The sequence below is a fragment of the Strix aluco genome, chromosome 10, assembly GCF_031877795.1.
Source record: "Strix aluco isolate bStrAlu1 chromosome 10, bStrAlu1.hap1, whole genome shotgun sequence".
NCBI lineage: Eukaryota > Metazoa > Chordata > Aves > Strigiformes > Strigidae > Strix > Strix aluco.
This window is the reverse complement of record NC_133940.1, coordinates 24,693,994-24,713,459: the sequence shown is the minus strand read 5'-3', so window position 1 is coordinate 24,713,459 and position 19,466 is coordinate 24,693,994.

Here is a 19,466-nt window from a genome sequence, read left to right as displayed (position 1 = left end):
TGCAAAAGATTTCTTCAAGATAAGATTTAGCTTGGAACACAGAGGTCTGCAGGAAGCAACCTTGTGCATTTAAATAATAATAATACTAAAAAAAGACAAGCCAAACATTTAAAATGCTTTAGACCGTCTTTGGATTAGAAATTTAGAAAATATTTTCGACCTAAAAAAATCCAAGTTTGGACTCAGTGAAAAAATGTTACAACATGTTACAATATGCGATGAGTTAACAAAGCAATTATATAATTCTGAAACAGCTTATTTACTCATCCTGAAGTGCAGAATACACAGAATACTCATATTTTTTGTTAGACTACCAAAAAGGCAAATACTGGAAATGCAGACCTTCAAAACAGACCACACTTATTAGGTCAAAAACCTAAAATGCAAACCATAAGTGGAAGATTTAACTGAAGCTTCTCTTTCTCTTTCTTTCCAATTTACCTCTTTTATCAAAGGAAACACCAAAACTTTATTTGACAGAATGTTAAGACTTTTGAAGGACTTCAAGCTGTTTTCAGTCCTTTCTACTATTTGACAAAATTAAATGTTATAAAACCAAAAGATAGATTAATCATTGCATCCTCATTTCTCTCAAGAAAGAAAAGCATAATTAAGGATACCACTTTCTTCAAAGTATTGATATTTTTTTCTGAAAGGGATGTGTTTTATGTAACGCAAAACCTTAATTCCTATGAGACACCATAACAAGAGATCCTTAGGTAATAAAAGCCATCACTGGATGGGTTTAAATGTCCAAATCCAGAATCATCATCCAAAAGAACTTGCTAGTGCCTTATCTACCAAACTAAGTTATTGCTTGTGGAAAGAGTGCTAGATGAGGGTGCTAGTTCCTCTGTAATGCCAGCTGAACTGTTCTTCTGCCCTGGTAAGAGACAGGAAGACCTTAGAGAAATTAAAGCTGGGGGAACCTCTAGTCTTGATGGTTCACATACAGGAGGTAACGAAACTGACTTCCTGAAACTGCTTTGAATAGCTGAGACACTTCCATTTGAAGCGTAACTGGTCCTAGAACTGAGCAGTACAGTTCAGTAAACCTCTTCACCTGTCCTCCATGTTATACCTGTGTTAGTTATTTTTTTTTCTATTGAACACTTCCTATTGAATTCTGATTTTTTGTATGAGTTGACATACATTGAGCCACACAAAGTATGCAGAACAACAAAGACAGATATCCAAGAGCTCTGAACTACATATTAAAAAGCCTGATAAATGAAAAATGCTCCATATCCTCTCAGTAAAACTAGTTTTACACATTATTTAATTTCACTGAAATCAGATAATTTGCACTGGAACATCCCTCTCAGCATGCAATTCCTACATTTGTTGGATTTTCAGATATTTTTCAAAAGTCTGCCAAAGAACTGTTAGTGTTTCACATGTCAGTGACACCTGGCATCCACAGTGACTCCACAAAATTTAATGGCAGCAAGGGAATTGTTATTGTCTATTGCTTCACTGGTCCATGAACTGAGGAGTTCCTGAGCAAGTCTTGGCACAGTGCAGCAAAGCAGCTGTTAGGCCCTATTGTTGTCAAGAATATGCATTTTGACAACTACTAATCATGTATTTACTCTGAACAGTGAATAATCTTATACATTTATTATTCTCAGAATATATTTACCCAACAAGTAATGGCAGCTCTAAATGGGTTTCTTATGTCCTAGCAAGAAAACACAAACAGTAATTAATTAGTTTGTTGCTATTTAGTCACAATTTCTTTATTTCCCCAAGCCATTCATTAAATGCCCCAAGCACATAACGGCAGGTAGCTTCTTGTGGCGTTTATGGTTATCAAATTTCTGGCAAAATTCCTTATGAACTATTCTAGGCAACCTCAATTGTCTTTAAGATGAGAGATCTACTTTTGTCTTGAATTGGGAACAATTTAAAAGACAGAAAAATGGATGGTGTAAGTAAAACAAAATGCTTCAACAATTGGACGGGTTCAAGTTGGTGGTTATCTATTTTCTGTTAAAAAAAAACCCAAAACAGAGTTGCTAAGCTGTCTAAATTGCATAGCATTATTTAGGTTTGTCATGACAGGCAATAAATGTAAGCCATTCCTGGGAAGCTAAAAAATCTTTCTGTAGTGATGGTATGATGGATGGCAGATGAAACTAAGTTGTGATCTATATAGGCAAAGACAGAAAGTAAGGAGTCATTCAACTTTTGCAGATTGTTTGGACTGTAAGGACAACAATTCAGGAAAACGAGAACTGGTGTCATATACAAATCAGAAAGTTTAGAATCAAGTTCCTGAAAACTGATAGAGGTTATAGGAAAGGTTACACGTGGGGAATACACCACAGTGGGAGCTCTGGGCACAACGTTGCCATGTTAAGCAAACTCATGATACGTGTATTGTATTTTAGAATAACACAGTTCATAACTTTTCCCTCTCTTGTCAAAGATTTGTAAGCTCTAAAACATTTCTAAAGTTGTAAACCACATAAATATTCCAGAGCTATTAATTTTACATAAGCGATACTCAGCATAGATGCTGGTAGTAGGTCAAAATCTAAGATAGGTTTAATGTACAGCGGAATGTATTATCAAATTTATACTTAGGAACTCTTATCTAAGATAAGTGTCTGAATAATGAATTGGGTCTGTATGACTATATCAATTTATACTCACAAATTATTCACTTCTCAGAAATATCTTTCCTATATGAACTAGGCAATGGGTAGACAAATGGTGATCCCTTTACTAAAAATGGTGATCAGTTTACTAAAAATACCTATTCTAGGGACAACTAAGTACCAAAACCATTCAAAATGCATAAAAATATCACAAAGAATATTATAATTGAATAAATCATCTGTATGTCCTTTTTGTTGCACTGCAGAAATACTGCAATAATTCCTTCATACTACGAGATTGCTGAATGCATAGCACCATTTTTTTCTATTTGCTCCTCCCTGAAGTAAAATAAATTATAATGAATGATAAACATATAAGAAAGGAGTGCTACATTTATAGTTATTTGGAAAAGATAATAATTAAAAACTGTATTCATCTGCACCACAACAACTCTCTTGAAGCAAATCCAGCAGCAAACAGAATTTCATCCTATCATGGAGTCTGGAGATCACACCCACCTTCCTTCTGACCTCAGAGCGCAGGTTTATCAATTTTCACATATTTTATACATGAGATAAATAACAACTAATTTAACTTAAAAGTGGAAAAGACTGAGAATGACTGACTTTAGAAGGTGAGAATGCCAAAAGTCTTCAACTGTGTATAAAGACCCTGAGAGCACGTCCCCACCAGGAGGTCTGTTGCTGGGACTCAGGACCAGCTCAGCAACAGTGTGGCTGCCGGCTGCCTCCTTCCCCCCAGAGAAGAGCTCCCAGGCAGGGCTGCAGGAAGCCAGCACTGACTCCCTGCCTGTGGGAGGTGCTTTCAGCTGAGGCTCTTGCCCTTGGCCCCACCTGAGCTACAGCTTTGTATTGGGCCATGGACCCTGTTAATCCATGCCCCAGCCCACGGACTGACGTTCCGGCCTGACCTCAGCCCTGTCCCATCACTATGGACATGGCTGGCAGCGGCGGGGCTGTTTCACTCTGGCCGTGGTCACCAGGATCCTGATCCTCTTTCCTGACTTGACCTCAGCCCTGCTCCTTCCTCACAGGGGTGTCTGATGGCAGGGGCTGCCCCTGCCTTTCCCCTGCCATCTTGTCCCGGTACCTTGGAGGGAGGTAGTGGGACAAGCCCAGCCCTGCCAGTCCCCGTGGGCATCCCAGGTAGCTCCCAGCCCCCAGGGAGCAGCTACACTCTCTGTGCTATGCTGATGAGGGATAATAGTTACTTCAAAAAAAACCCAACTGATGAGAGCAATAAAAGATTCGAAAAAATTTCAGCTGTATTTCTGCTCTGAACAAACTTTGCATATTGTTTGTTGCACAGATCCTTCTGTATTGTTCCTCACTGTGAGCAAAAATGTAAACATTTAAAGTTTTCTCAAAGAGGGTTGATGCAATCTTAGGTTCATTGTTTCTGAAGTGGAAAATTTTTGTCCAACAGTGAGAAGATTTTTCACTGGATTGTGACTAGATTATTCCCAAATAGCACTGCTGCAGATGAAGCAGGATATTTCATTAGACAGACATTAATCTTGAACAGGTTACCTACTGCCTGAATAACAACCATTTCTTTTTGCTAAAAAAAACTACTTTTATTGAAAATACAAGGTTCAGTGATGGTTTCTATGAGTGACCACATATAATCACCAAAAAAGATAAGTAACTGCACTGATGATGGTAATACGGCATGGATGATCATTAATTATTAGATCAATTCATTAGAAGCACACAGGATACAGTCCTAATGTTAATTTAAATCCCAAATAGAACATAATGACATGCAGGCCATATTATTACCCGCACAGAAAACCGCTGGTAAGTTCTTGGCAGGAAAGCATGTAAGTACTTGGTTGGGGCCACTGGTCTAACAGCAGGACTGCTGATAGCGAAAGTGGGCTAAGTTATTTTAACAAGCTGTTAATATAAATAATTTCTTATTATACCATGGCTAAATGAGAGAAGTCATGAGGTACAAAACTCAACTGCCTTAGGATAAGCCTGGAGAGATATGAGTTAAAAGGAAGAGGAAAAGAATCTTTGAATAACTAAGCACAGTTAAAATCAAAAGACATACAAAATACTACAATGCATGACTAGCCTTGAAACACAAGCAAATGTCATACTAAAACACAGAATACAAGAACACTGATGTTTATGAATAACTTCAAAATCTACTATTTTAAAATGTTGTGATGTGGCATCAAAATAATTCATTTCGGTTGCTTATTTTTAGCCCCAAATCCTTTCTGTTTTCAGTCAGTCTGACATCACCTTCTGTCTTTAGCTGGAACGCTGCCCTCCCCCATAATCTAAACAGAGATGCACTTAATCTTCTTTTGGGGCTAACAAAACCATTCAAGGTCTATTATTTTGATATATAATGATTCGTGTTGAAATATTTGATTTAACTCATCATCAAAACATTTGAATTTGCAACTCATAGTGAATTTTATTTTCCATTTTAATGCCCACAGTCTCAGGAGCCAGACTCACATTGCTACAGTAAGCTGTATGGCTTCACAATGCTTCCTTTTTCTCTTAAAACTTTCTATGATGCTTATTGTTATTCTTTCTCCTTTGTCTGCTTCTCCAGCCTCCAATTAAAGGCTGGAACAATTAGATTTTATTGAACTGTAAGTTCGCTAATTGAATAGATATATAGACAGTTGAAAGCACTAGGATTCTCTACAGGGTCTTGTTTATCAGTGTCTAAATCTTGGTTAACAGCTTGCTACCATTCTAAATATACAACTATTTATTTAAGTATTTATGTACAATGTTTGCTTACCATGGCAACTGCTATATCAACTTGACATACACAGAAGTAATTTTATTCTGATACATTTACCTCTTTGTTAGATTTCATCCATATTTTATGGTATTTAAAGAGAAATAACAGCAAATGCTCAATATATGTCTCGACTTATTTTAATGTGTAAGAAGTACTTGTCAATTTTCTAGTATAATGTATATGACTAAACATATTTGCCAACCACAGAACTGGTCAAACAGCCCATTAAATCAGCTGGCAGGAAAAAATCATGGCAACCTTTGAATATTACTCAAAAGTTCCTCAATTACCAAAGGTGGTTTTTTTTTTTTTACTTTTTGAATTTATACCCCAACTACAATTTTGAAAGAAGAAATACAAACAGGAAAATATATGTATCCCAGTAAAAATACAGTTTCTCTAATTATCTTTTACTACCATCTTTTCTTACGCTTCAGACTCCATGGTCAATAGCTTCTATATTCTAACTTCCCTTAAAAATTAATCCTGCTCTGTTCCAGACCTCTGGAAGAACCTAGTCCACATCTAAATGCATCTTGGCAAAAACACTCTACTATTGACTCCAGACCTGCTCAGAGCTGAATACTCAAAACATCTTTTCTGATCTTTGTCCTAGGATCCAATACCATGAAAGAAAGAGGTTACACGACTGATTGGTCAAACTATTGTAAATTCCCAGTGTGTTAACTGACTGGATTGTGTCCTCAGTTCACTGAGGAGACAGGGCCCACATCCCTTCTTGTCTGCATCCGTGGACATGGCCAGACTTGTTAAAACATGTGCTATATTTGGATATATAGATCATGGCCAAAGTAAAGAGCAGATGGACACACATACAGTTCACAGAAATATAAACCCACAGTTCAGAAACACAAAGGATAATTGATGATCTATCTCTGCTTGACCTGTTCCACTGAATTTCATTGACATCTGATTTACTAGTGAAATCAGAAGATGAAGAATATACAGCCCTAGAACTGCCAAAATTAAGGCAGACCCCAAAGGGAGTTTGCAGGGTTAAAGAGAATAATAAGTACAGCAAGAATAATAACTACAGCATGACTGGAAAGGAAACGGGATATAATAGGATAGGTCTAATTACAGAAGGCAAGAAATAATTCAGGGCTGCAACATCATGAGAGTAGAGTACCAGGAGAGATTAGAGGGAGAAAGAAATAAGACTGGTCATGAAGCATTGTATACACTGTTGAGTTTCCAATAGGGAATAATTCACTTATGCGATTCAACTCTCTCCCTCATCACAGCCAGAAATCGCCCTGAGTTAAACTGAGGACAAAATTAAGAGATACTGTGAATTCTACAGTATCTTTTGTACCAGCAGCCATGATCCAGTCCCTCCTGCAGCAAATGAGTAATACTTAATAATGATAATAGTCATAATTAATATTAAACTCTTAGTGAAGGTTTATTATCTTCAAGCCCTATTAAGTAATTAACCAATTCATTAAGATTGCTAGTGTAAAAGCAAGCAATGAAGTTACACAGAGACACACCCTGCAGGTCCAACATTAGATCTATTTCAACAGTAAAAAAATTTAAAATTTATTGCTTAATGTAATAATGATCTAGTCCTACAGTTATGCAAAACAAACCTGAAGAACACATTTTTTTGAAGTTCTTATCTTTTCAGAAGTTGCTGTTGGGTTGTACAATTTCAGCTGGGAAAAACTGTACAGGGATACACATGTGCTTGTTTGAGATAAAAGTGTATCCTGCAAATCCTACCAAACAATGGTAAAACCATAAATTTCACAAAACAAAGCAGAGATAAACACTGATCTATTTATTATACACAGTTACAGTAATCCCGATCAACTTTTTGAATTCAGTGGACCAAATCCTACAGTTACGCAGCTATAAAACCAGAGCAATTACATAGTTACTAAGAGGCCTTGAGTAAGAAGGGAAGTAACAAAACCAACTGCAAAGTATACACGTCCTAACTGGAACAGAAACTAGTTTCCAATGCCTAACATTTCATGTCAATATTCTCTTTTGTGTTCTTAAATTCCCTTTCCTTTTTAGGGGGACCCAGGTGAGCCACAGATTTCCCAGTAAAATAGGTGGTTACAGTATCAATTTTATTTGCTTTCAGGCAGTAGGCCAGTGAAAAGAAAAACAAGTAGAACTTTTATCTTTTCTGGGAAGACTGAAAAGTATGTGAAGTTCAGAGTTCACATAGACTTGTTTGCATAGTAGTAAATTACAATTATTCTAATGAGGCATACTTCCTTTTTCTACCTTAGTCTGTCTGAAAACATTTTTCATATTAGATCTTTTAGATCAGGTTTGAGAACTTTCATTTTGTTACATGCAAGTTTGAAATGTAACTTCTGCTTTCATTTTATGTCTTGATTTATGATGATGTACTTTCTCTTATTTTACCTTTAATTTTGTGTTTGCAATGTCACAACTTTCTGTTCTTCATGCTAATGAAATGCAGAACTGTCTTAATTCAGTAGAGCTGAAGAGAACTAGTACTGCTGAAAAAGAGGAAGAAGTAAAATTCCATCTTCTACCCATAGAAAAACAAAATTTGGTGAAGTATTTTCTGAAAATTACACCTTATTTCCTCCTTTCATTTATTCTGTTAAAATTACACCTTATTTCCTCCTTTAATTTATCCTGTTTTCCAAACTTAAGGCAAAACTTTGTTCATATCTTATTTGCAACTTGCTTCTTTGCCCGAGAACCCCACCTCTTGAGAGAGTGCTTGTAGTATGCAGTATTTTAAGAATGTGTTTCTAATTAAGTGAACAGGTGGCTTCAGCCAGCAGGAACTACTGAGCAAACAAACCCGGTGAGAGCTGGGACTAGTTGTAGCAGATGGTGTGGTCTTTGTACCACTTTAATGAAGACTGTGCCTGAGCTCTCTGTTGGGTTTAATAGAACACTTTCCTTATCATTTGTGCACCTACATTTACACCAAAATAAAAGAAAGTGTGTCTAGATTACAAAAGCAATACGTTTTGTGTACCCTTCAAGCATGTTCAAGCATACTCTTATCTGATAAGTATATATTATGCATAACAAAATTCAGTTAGAAGGTCAATTCATACCTAACGCTATTATCTATAGCCATCCACCAGTGAAATATACTGTTGTAATATTTGTATCATGCTAGCAATCATCTTGTGAAACTGCACAGACATTAACAGTCTTTAAGCAGCAGGTAAATGTTTATAGATTTTTAACATTGCCTTGCCAACCCCTGTTTCTAAATTATTCTAGCAATGGTTTAGAATACATTTATTAAATTACAAGATTTCCTTTATAGATTTTTGTGAGCATACTCCAAATCAGAGTTCACATCAGGAATGGGAAAATTTGTTCAAATTTTTTAATGAGGATTAACATTCTATCTTGCATCCTCCCATTGACTGAGGTGAGGGTGATCAGAAAGAAAAGAGTAGTATAAAAAAAAATTTCAGTAGAGAAACGACCATTCTAATTTGAGTAAGGACTGAAAAGAAAAGTAGGGAAAAGAATGGGAGAAGAGAAATTTCCAATAAAAATTCAGTAACTGAATTCAGAAATGCCAATAAATTACACTTTTGTACAGTGCAGTATTATCACAGAGAGCTCCTGAATTTATAACCTGTTCATACATACAGTTTTCCATTCAAACATTTCCTAAAATGTATCCCCATATGTAACATAGTTCAAATACCTTGCACGAATATACTGCAAACTGGTTATCCAAAGTCAGAAACAGCTTCTTATCTGGGGTTCACTTGGGTAGGTAAACTTCCCTCTTTCTACATGGTTGTTTCAGGCAAACAGTGTCAGTCTTCTAGAGTAAATGTTTGGCCATATTGCCAGTAAGTTACACAGTAGCGATGCAGGGAAAGTAAGCCAGTGAGTGGGGAGTTAATAAAACAAACAAACAAGCCACCCAAAAAGTATGTGGACCGTAATGTAAAGGAAACACAAATAAAGTTACAGATAATTTCCTAAAATGCATTTTGTGGTCTAATTCCTTTTCCTCTCATATGCACAGAAACATGTTATGAGAACAAATTTGAATCTGATGTATAAATCTGCACACTGTCAGAAGAGAGAGAAAATGATACAGTGATTTAAAAGTCATGTAGATGTCTGGTCATTTTTTATTTTCACAAATTTCATTCTGTCACTAGGGCAATTAATACACATAGTGGCCAGCATATATGGCATCTGAAGTCCAGGGCAGATGCCATTTATCAATAAATGCATGGAAAAATTATTTTGGTTTTATCAAATGGAATAGATATTTGGAAGGATGAGAGATTAAGATAGCAGCTAAGGGTGCCATGTATTTTGATTACATCTTTGTTCCTATTATTTTAATTATTATATTGGCTAACATGCTATAACGTAGTCTGGCTATGTCTTAGGCTTGCATTCACATGGGTTTGTATTCAAAGTATTTTTTTAAATAATTAACTGAATCATTTACTATGACAGAATCACTCACAAGAAAGTATACCCATTTCAAGTTATACACATTATATACATTTTTTTACAAGGCTTAAAAATATTACTGATGTGGAAAAGATGGACGCTCATAGAAACAGGTAAGATGGATGGATCAGAAAATGAAAGTAGGAAAAACACCCTTTTAAGTCTAGCAGTTTTACCATGAGCAGCACTACAGCTTGATTGTTATATCGCTTGACAATGCATTGAAAACCATATTCTACCCTAACTTTGTGCAAAAATTCAATTGATAAGGAAAAATAAAGATACAATATGGCCTCCTGTGTATACAAGTACTCCAGTATATAATAATTTGGCTGGAATACTGTAAGAATCATAGTATACACAACTCATTATTCTTACTATTCATATCACTGAACTTGTCTTGCTAGTTCTATTTATTTTTCACTGGAGTAATTCTTCTGGGAACTTCAAAGCAATTAGTTCAGGAGCACATGTTAAAGGGTGAAGAGTTTCAATGTTGCAGCAATGTAAGATAACTATAGATCACAAAATCTGTCATGGAATAATGCAATCAAGAACAAAGCAAATTGAAGCTTTGTTTCCAAAAGATAAGAATGCAATGGAATGCATCACTAGCTCCTCTTATTTCTTGTGCTGTCTACCTAAATGAGACTCCCTGCTTGCATATTTCAAAGTCATTGGTTAATTATCCTGTAGCAAAACCACATTTTGGGTACTGTGATTTGAACATAATGATGTGACTATAATTTGAACAAATTAGAAATATGCAAAGTTGAATACTTGATTTCAGATATAATCCAGTAATTAAAAACATAACAAATCATTTAGCGGGAACGTTGCCATTGTCGCTGAGAAAAACTGCTAATTGCAGTGCCTGTATCTCCCCCACATTTGCAGTGCTTTACTCTAACCCCAAATCAAGATCCAATGGCAAAAAATAGTGAATTAAAAGGTATATTTCCAAGACTTGTAAACCATACAGACAATACTGAGTAAGAAAGGAACAGGGTGGACTAAACAGACGTCATTTGCACTGTCAATTTAATGTAAGTTATGCACTCCCTGTGCAACAGAAAACAGTAATTGCCAGTGTGTGAAGTTATACAGATAATGTGAGAGTATAGTAAATATAAGGAGATCATCAAATACAAAATGAATGTTGAGGAATATTTCTTTTAAAAATATGCTGTTGGTGTTATCCTGATAATTTTTTATAATCCTGATTGAAAGTCTTTTTGCTATCAATTCACCCAATTAAAACATATTTCTGGTATTTTTGATATTGGGTATGAATGTTATTCATACCATGAGTGCCATGATTCTGGATGGATTTTACGCATCAGCATTTACAAACCCTTCTAGGAGCAATCCCTGTGGCAGCTGCTCTCAGGTACTCAAGTTTATTATCACTGAATGTTCTTTCACTGGGAGACCAAGCATCCCTGTGAAAAAGGCCTGCTCCAAACTCAGCAATACAAAGGCAAATAGCTATGGCTATTCTACAGCCCCCTGAAATTACAGACAGCCTTTTATTCCCTGCCTTCGGTGTGATTTCAAATCCTACAGTGACATTGGGTTTGCCATTCCCTGATGAAAAAAAAATGTAAGCATTCTTCAAGTGTATTGAAAATGCATGTTCAGCAGTACTGTTCAGCCATGAATACTGTTCAACAATGACCGAAAAGAGTGGATGAATGATACGAATGTGTTACAGGTCAAGTCTGCGATATGAGAACTCAAATGAAAACTACCTTTCCTAATTCCTTGTTCCCTTACCAGTATATCTGATCACAGAGGTAAACCTATGCTTTCACACATGTCTATTTGCCTCCAGAAGTTCCAGTGCTATTTTTTTCACCCCTCCTGCTATAGGGAATGTGTAACATCCACATTCCTTTGAAATGCAATGTTGTGCTCATATAAGAAAAATAGTATTTCTTATTGACAATGCTCATCACTTCTGTGTTTTTGTCTTCTAGCAGTCAGCTCAAAAATCAGCAGCCCTAGTGAGTTTAGACTTAATATTCTAATAACAAGCACAGGCATGTGCTCAGCTTTTAAGCAGAGACTGAAGTTACTTTAGAGGGATGAACTGTTTCGTACAGATAATGAATCACAGATTTTGAGTGAATCACCAAAAGTCCACTGACATTGATTGACCCATGCCCATTTATCCTTCCTAAAAACCTGGCTCGGTATTTATTTCCTTGATATAGAGAACAAATCTCTCCTTAAAATCCCCAGCAACTTTCTTTAATTGTTGGGTGACATAAAAGCACTAAATAATATTGTAACCTGCTTGTCATATTTGATGAGATAAATTCATCAGCCTCTTATTTTTGTCACTGTGACACAATTTTGCAAATAGGTGAAAAGCCCATGATAATAACTTTTCTCAGGATATTTAAACACTCAGATTGGTAATTAACTATTAACATCTGTTTTGTTCAAACATTTGTCTCCTGCAAATATTCTTTAAAAACTCAACCTTTGACTTTGTTAGAGAATTCATCAGGAGAGAGGATTATGAACTTGAGGATGTTAGATTTGGCTGGGAATTGGATTCAATATTGTCCATCAATCCTCCTTTCTTTTCTTAAAACAAAAAAGGCAATGTTGTAACACAATAGTTCAGTGTTACAGCATTCCTCAAAACCAGTACTCAAAAATGACATAAATAATGCAAACAATAGCAGTGCAGAAAAAAAAAAAAAGTCAGAAGAAACACAAATATATTATCAACAAAAGATATATTCTTAGTGACTTCATGTAATACACTGTCAGAAAGTGCAGTGATAAGTAATACCTATAGCCTGTATACCAGGATGTTAACCAGAAAAATTCAGAAATCGTGTTCCACATTCATCCACTCTGACACGATCTAAATCCATTAATCTTCACGGATGTGGAAGAACTGACCTCAGTGCCCAGACATGGAGAAGAAAGTATAAATGGAGGGCTGACACACATGATTGCAAAGACTGCGTTGGGTTTAGTTCTGTTGTTCTAGTTAGTTCACATTATGGGGATAGAATGATAGACTGAAGTGCTTGGAGAAAGTCTAAATACATCAGAAAATGAAGAAAAAAATTAGTTCTAATACATGAATCTCTCAATTATTTAGCACTCACAGGCATTAATCATTTCATTAATTCCAGATTAAATACCACTCATTTGACTTTACTACTGTCCATATAAGAAAATGAATTTCCGTATACTTGGGCAGAATTCTTAAAAGGTAAATATCATGCTAAGATAAAATAGAACAAGTACCAGACACAAGGAAGGGGAAAAACTGCCCAAGTAAGATATCTGAAAATAATTATACCAATAAAAATCAGTCACAAGAACACCAATTAAAAAGGAAATCTGACGTTAAATTATTGTATGCATTACATATAAGATAAAGCTATCCATGGTCAGGAACTGGCTCAGAAATAAGAATGCTGACTGATACAAAAGAATTTTTGGAATGTCTCAGCCTCTCTTATTTTCTTAAGAGAGAAGAAAACCCAAAACATCTCTGCCTAAGAATTGTGACATTTTATTTGAGAAGATTCAGGATAAATTTTTCTTAAATCTGTAGCAATTATTTTTTTTCTAACATATCACTTGAACCATGGCAGCACACAGAGCATCACGAGGACTGGCATGGAAGAACAGAGAGACACTTTCTTTGTGCAACAGCTACCTTAACCTTCTGAGACCAAGACAGACCAAAGTAAGGACCAACTCTCAGTGTCATTTCCAAAAACTTTAACACCTGTTTAACCATTCTGACCTAAACTGAAGTTTGTTTTGATTTACACAGAATTCAGTGCTATCACTCTGGCATTGTTCCTAAGATGTATCTTCACTAAACAGTATCCTTTTTCCTCACTTCAGTGTTTCTTTACACTTGAGCTGACTCAGAAGCTAAAACTAGAAGATGCTTACACACAGGAATTCAGTAGCCTACTGACTGTGAAGACAGAGATGACGATCCTCAAGTACTGACAGCTCTCTAACACTGTCCTACAGTACTTGCTTATATCTGGAGAGCAGGACACAAAAACTCTCCCACAGTTGTCTGGAAAAGGATGAGTGACATAGCCTACTGAGGCACAAATAACGTTAGGGCACACCCTCAGAAATTCTTCCATCTTCTGTACATAAATGCAAATCTAAACATGGCTTCGGTAACTCAAGTGTGGTTTTCCATGCAGCTGCAAATACACATCAGAGACTGAGTAATCAATATTCAAGTTTAAGCCACTCACTCAATTTACTATCTATTTTCTGTTTTTCTTATTTAGGTAGCTATTTGTATAGAACTACTAAACTCATATGCACTGAACTACTAAAAGCAGTAATAGTTCTGAGTCCTGCTATTCTTAACACATCATGACATGTGGTAGTTCATTTTTCTTTTCTTTGCATTGCATTTCAACGTGATGACACTTTGGAGGTTATTGAAATTATTGTTCATGCCCTGAATACCTGGTTAAACAGAAATGTGTGATTCAAATTATTAACTAAAATGAAAGGAGAAAAGATGACAACATAAAGGGTCTTATTTTTAATTCTCTTTTCAAATCTCAGCAGTTAAAAGCCAGATGAACAGAAATCAGTTAAGGTTCATTACAGTTACAATCCATCCAGAGAAAGAGAAAGATAGAAGCTCTGGTACATTAACTTTTACGCTTGTGAACCAGTAAATAATGTTCTAGTTAGAGCTATGACTTCTTGCAACTCAAAGCTCATATAATTTCTATAATAATATATTAATTTTTTGCATTGTTAAGTGCTGCTAAATACAGATCTGAAGGATGTCAAATTGAGAAGCAAAATTAGAATATTTCTTTTAAAAAAAAATCACACATGTATATTAAAAATTCTTAACCATGATGATAGCTTAAATAACTGAGAAAACAAGGCCGTCTGTCAAATCTACAGCAATCCAATTGAAAAATCAAATTTATGATGAGTCTAACGCAGATGACACACTTCCATTTTCTCTTCACACATGGGAGAGACTAGATTTTCAGTTAGCTTGGATCATTTAACCAATGTCTCTGTAATTCAGAGGCAAGTGCTGAGCGTGTTACCTGAACAGACAGCAGAGGCGGAGGTGGGGGTTGAGGGAGGGAGTTTGACATTGTATTTGTCCCCACAAAAGGATTTCTATCATATCCTAATCCTGTTTCACTTGCAAGAAAAAATGAAAAAATTCATTCAAATTCAGTAAATTGCATCTAGAAAATAGATCCACCTTATATGATTATATTTATTGAATTGTATTCTAATGACTAAAAATTCAAAAACTGTGGCAGTTGCATTAAAAAGATTCTCTTTTGAGATATGTGCCAACTGGTTTAAGAGAAGCCTAAACTGGTGAATACAGACAACTCATGAAAAACACAGGGGACCTTTTACTATTGTTTAGCCAGTAGCATCTAAGTTTCACAGCTGGGGAGCCAATAACTGGGATGTCGAACTAAAAAGGCGATTAATGAATTTAGCATCGTAAGGCTGGATTCAGAGGTTAAAATAACACTGTATATCTTCATATTTGGTAGGTCTCTGCTGTGGACGAAAATGAATGTCCATTGTTACCAATGTCTGGTAAACTTCTCAGTTGCAGGACTTAAGATATTTTCGGTCTATACAGTCAAGAACAGAATGATGGAGTTTTGTCTCTTCAGTTCAACATACAGTATTTCAGGTTCTGCAAAGCTCTGTGATAAATTCAGGCTATAATTTAACCTCACTTTCCCACTATTCTGAAGGTTGTTTCTTCTATAGAAGACTATCAGCAATGGTTAACATATACTGTATTAATTCATTTTTCAACTAATAATAGAGACTGAAAATTCATAATAAGCAGTACTTTCTTCAAATTTACATTAACGTTATATGACATTCTGTATAAACAAAGAAATTATGACCTCACCACTTAGTAAATATCTTACCACAAATGCACTCTATTATAATTTTTTTATATGCATAAGGGTAAGAACAAGACCACATTTGTTTACCATACAAGGAGAAAAAAAGAGATGAGAGGGAAGAAAGCAGATCTAGATGTATGGTATCATCCCCTTTGTAACATTTTTACTTTCTGGCTTTTTTTCTTTCTTACACAACCACCAAGAGGACTCTTTGTCTACTACAAGTTCTCTTATGTAAAAATAAAACAATCATGAGAATGCAATGAATATTAATAATGTCTTCCAGTTTTTTCTTCTTCATCTCATTTTAATATTTTAACAGTATGAGTTAAAATTATGGAATCATAGAAACACTGGTTGGAAGGAACCTCTGGGTAAAACAATACTAAATCAGATCAGCCTTGTGAGGCTAAGTCCTTAAAACCTCCAGACTCTCCAAGGAACCCATTACAGTAGTCCTTTACTGTCCTGAAGAATTTGTCTCCAGTGTGCACTATGAATCTCTCCATGCCTGATCTTGTAGCTCCTGGTCCGTACTTTACTCTCTGTCACTATGTAAAGGTGTTGGCTTCACCAACTTTGCAACTCTTCTTCACATAGTTGTTAACTGCCTGATCCCCTGTAAGTCTCACCTTTGCCAGACTAAACAAGCCCAGCTCCCTCAACCTCTCATTATAGGTCACATGCTCTAGGCTCCATATTTATGAACTATCCAGTTTGTCAATACCCTTCTTGAACTAAGGGGCCAAAACCTGAATATAATATTCCAGATATCACCAACAACAGATTACACAGTTGTAAATAATTATCTGGCTCATCTAGTTTAATACAGGCTATCAGATAACTGATACATGTACTTGAGTGTAAAGTCCTTGCATATATACCTTATTCAGACCTAATGTATAACCCAAGTAAGCAATCTGCTCAGGGATGATGTATTTTTATAGCAAAAGCATGAGCTTTTCTGAATTCCTGAGGTGCTTTATGTGCCTCTCTGAATTGTTGAGACCAAAGCCTGAGAAACCTCTTTCCTGTTACAAAGGTCCAAAAAAGAAACATGTCAGAACAAAGACAGACTGCATCTAATCCTATTAATGCTGTGCAAAATCAATCTCCTGAAGCTTTCTAGTGCTTGCAAACATGCAGTTAAGATGCCTCTGGTGATGGACGGAAATTGCAGGTTTTCGTCCCAATTTTTTAGCTGTTTCTTATTTCCATTCTCTTTGCTTTTGCTGAAAACTGATTGACTGTAAAAGATCTACTGCAATGTCAGTCTCCCGTTAACAGCTGGGAAGTCACTTTGTCTTACTTGCAGTCACAAAGAAACACAAGATAATCATATTGTGACAGCCATACCCAGCAGAGAGGAAGAAAAGCAAAACTCTTTTAATTATTCTACTCTGCCCATTTCAGCCCTTACCAAATTTCCCAACAGCAAAAGGAAGAACATTCCTTTTCAATTGCATTAATGGCTGGATAGCCAATAGAAAAGTTTATGCATGCTATCATAAAGCACATTTTCAGGACAAAGGTAAAATTTTTCCTTCTGTGCTAGTAAAAGTATATTCTACAGCTTTCATTAATCTCTCTCATTTTAGGGGAAATAGTCTCTTAACTTTCCAATAGTGCTCCCCATACTGCATATCTCAAGGTACTGTTGAACTAGACAAGAATATCTCAGACTGAGGAATTCAACAGGGAAAAAAATACAAAGAGGCAATCCTGCAAGACAAAAGCCTGGAACTGAACAGCATTAATGTCATGTAACTTAGCTGCCAGTTTCTACAACCACTGAATGTAAATCACAAATTCTACTGAAACTGAATTTCGTAATTAGAAACAGAGGGAAGGAGGCATAAAGAAGATAGTCTCTTTCTCTTCATTGCCTCTGAACTTCTTGTTTCCATAGGTGCTGCTTTTCATTTAACAGAGACATTAGCATAGAAATAATCTGCATCAAGTCTGTTTCAAAGCTGTCCTCGGTCCCAGGAGTTTTGGCTGCCTAACTGTATTAGGATCAAAAATAATTTGAGTCATTATATTTTAGATCCCAATTAGGTAAAGAAAATACAACTTTATTTTTATTAATAAACATTTACAAAAATATTATTCCCATTATATTCACATAACATTAGAGTGCCTCCTTGTCACAGCAGTTCATTCAAAGAGCTAGAAAAACATAGAAAAAAGATCACTAACACCAGCAGATTTCTAATAAAACTATCATGTCCAAGTCAGAACAACTACCTACAATTTCACATTCCACATGGCATGTTCCCTGTAAAGAAACAGCTAAATGTTTTTTTCATTAAGTATGTCAATAAATCACAGGTCATTACTCAGAACTCTCTTAAAAAAAAAAAAAGTTAAAAAGTTCTGCACTAGAAGCACTATGTTTCACTAGACTAACTCCCAAAGTCTTGGAATCTAACATGAAGTCATCTACTAAAAAAATTAAGCTTGGCCAAGATCATCATGAAATTGGCAATAAATCTGAGATTCTATATAAAGAAAGGGCAGGTTAAGGATACTTTGCCATTCATTTCTCCAGATTGGTAGTTATTTGTTGAAGCATTCAACATTTATGAATTTCTGCAAACCTAAAAGTAATAACTCAGTCAGCCAGACACAGTGTCCCAGAGCCATGAGCCAGTCAGTAGAAAAATAACCAGTAATGACTATGATGTATTGGTTAGAGCAGATACTCCTAGTCTCTTTATTTAGCTCTGCCAGCAATTAGTATGTGACCTTGAACAAATCACTGTGCTAAAAAACAGTTTAAAGCACCAAGTTTATACTGAGCATATATACAAATATATTCTAAGTCTCATAGATTTTCAAGTGTAAATACTTAATTCACATTCTCTTAAATGTGCATGTTGTTTCTAAAGAAAGCTGCAAGAAAGTAAGAAATTTAAATTCCACACCTACTTCCACTGAATGGCTTCCTACCTCCTACTTCCAGCTCCTTTGAAAAAATGTCAAACACAAACTTTTTATGCTACAGTATTTACATTGTGTATATTGTCACAGTACTCTTACAGTGCTGTATAGCAGCACAGATGGAACAGGTTCATCCCACCTCACTCCAAGCATGCCAGGGAGCAGTGAGGCCCAGCTGCTCCAGAAGCAGAGCAGAGCCTGGAGCAGAACACAGTAATTAGGCAGTGATCTTACCAACAAGTAGCCAGGGTGCAGAGCTACAAATTCAGGTCAGGATGAGGGCCAGAGACAGTGGTCAGGATTGGACACCATCTAGTGACTACGCAGAAAGCCCCTAGTGACAGAGCAGAGTGAGACCAAGCCAACTGAGGAGCAGGTCTGGGTGAGGGTCAGAACAATTCCAGGCACAGACACACCTCCTACACAGCTGCTTTCTGTAACACAGCTCTTGTCAACAAAGGAGCTGACCTTGGACTCAATCAGCTGAACTCTGACTTAGCCAACTAAACTCCTACAAAGAGGATGCCCTCCAGGTCCCGACCAGTGCACTGAGGTGCAGCAACAAGGAAGCTCAACGCTCCTCCCACATCAAAAAAGAGCGGGGTTCATACACAGGGCATTTCAGTACACCTACTACCTGACATACCTTCTGGAGGCACTTCTCAATCTCATGAGTTAATCAACTTCTCAGCTGCCTCACATAAGTGCTGAAGTGGAATTGAACCTGGG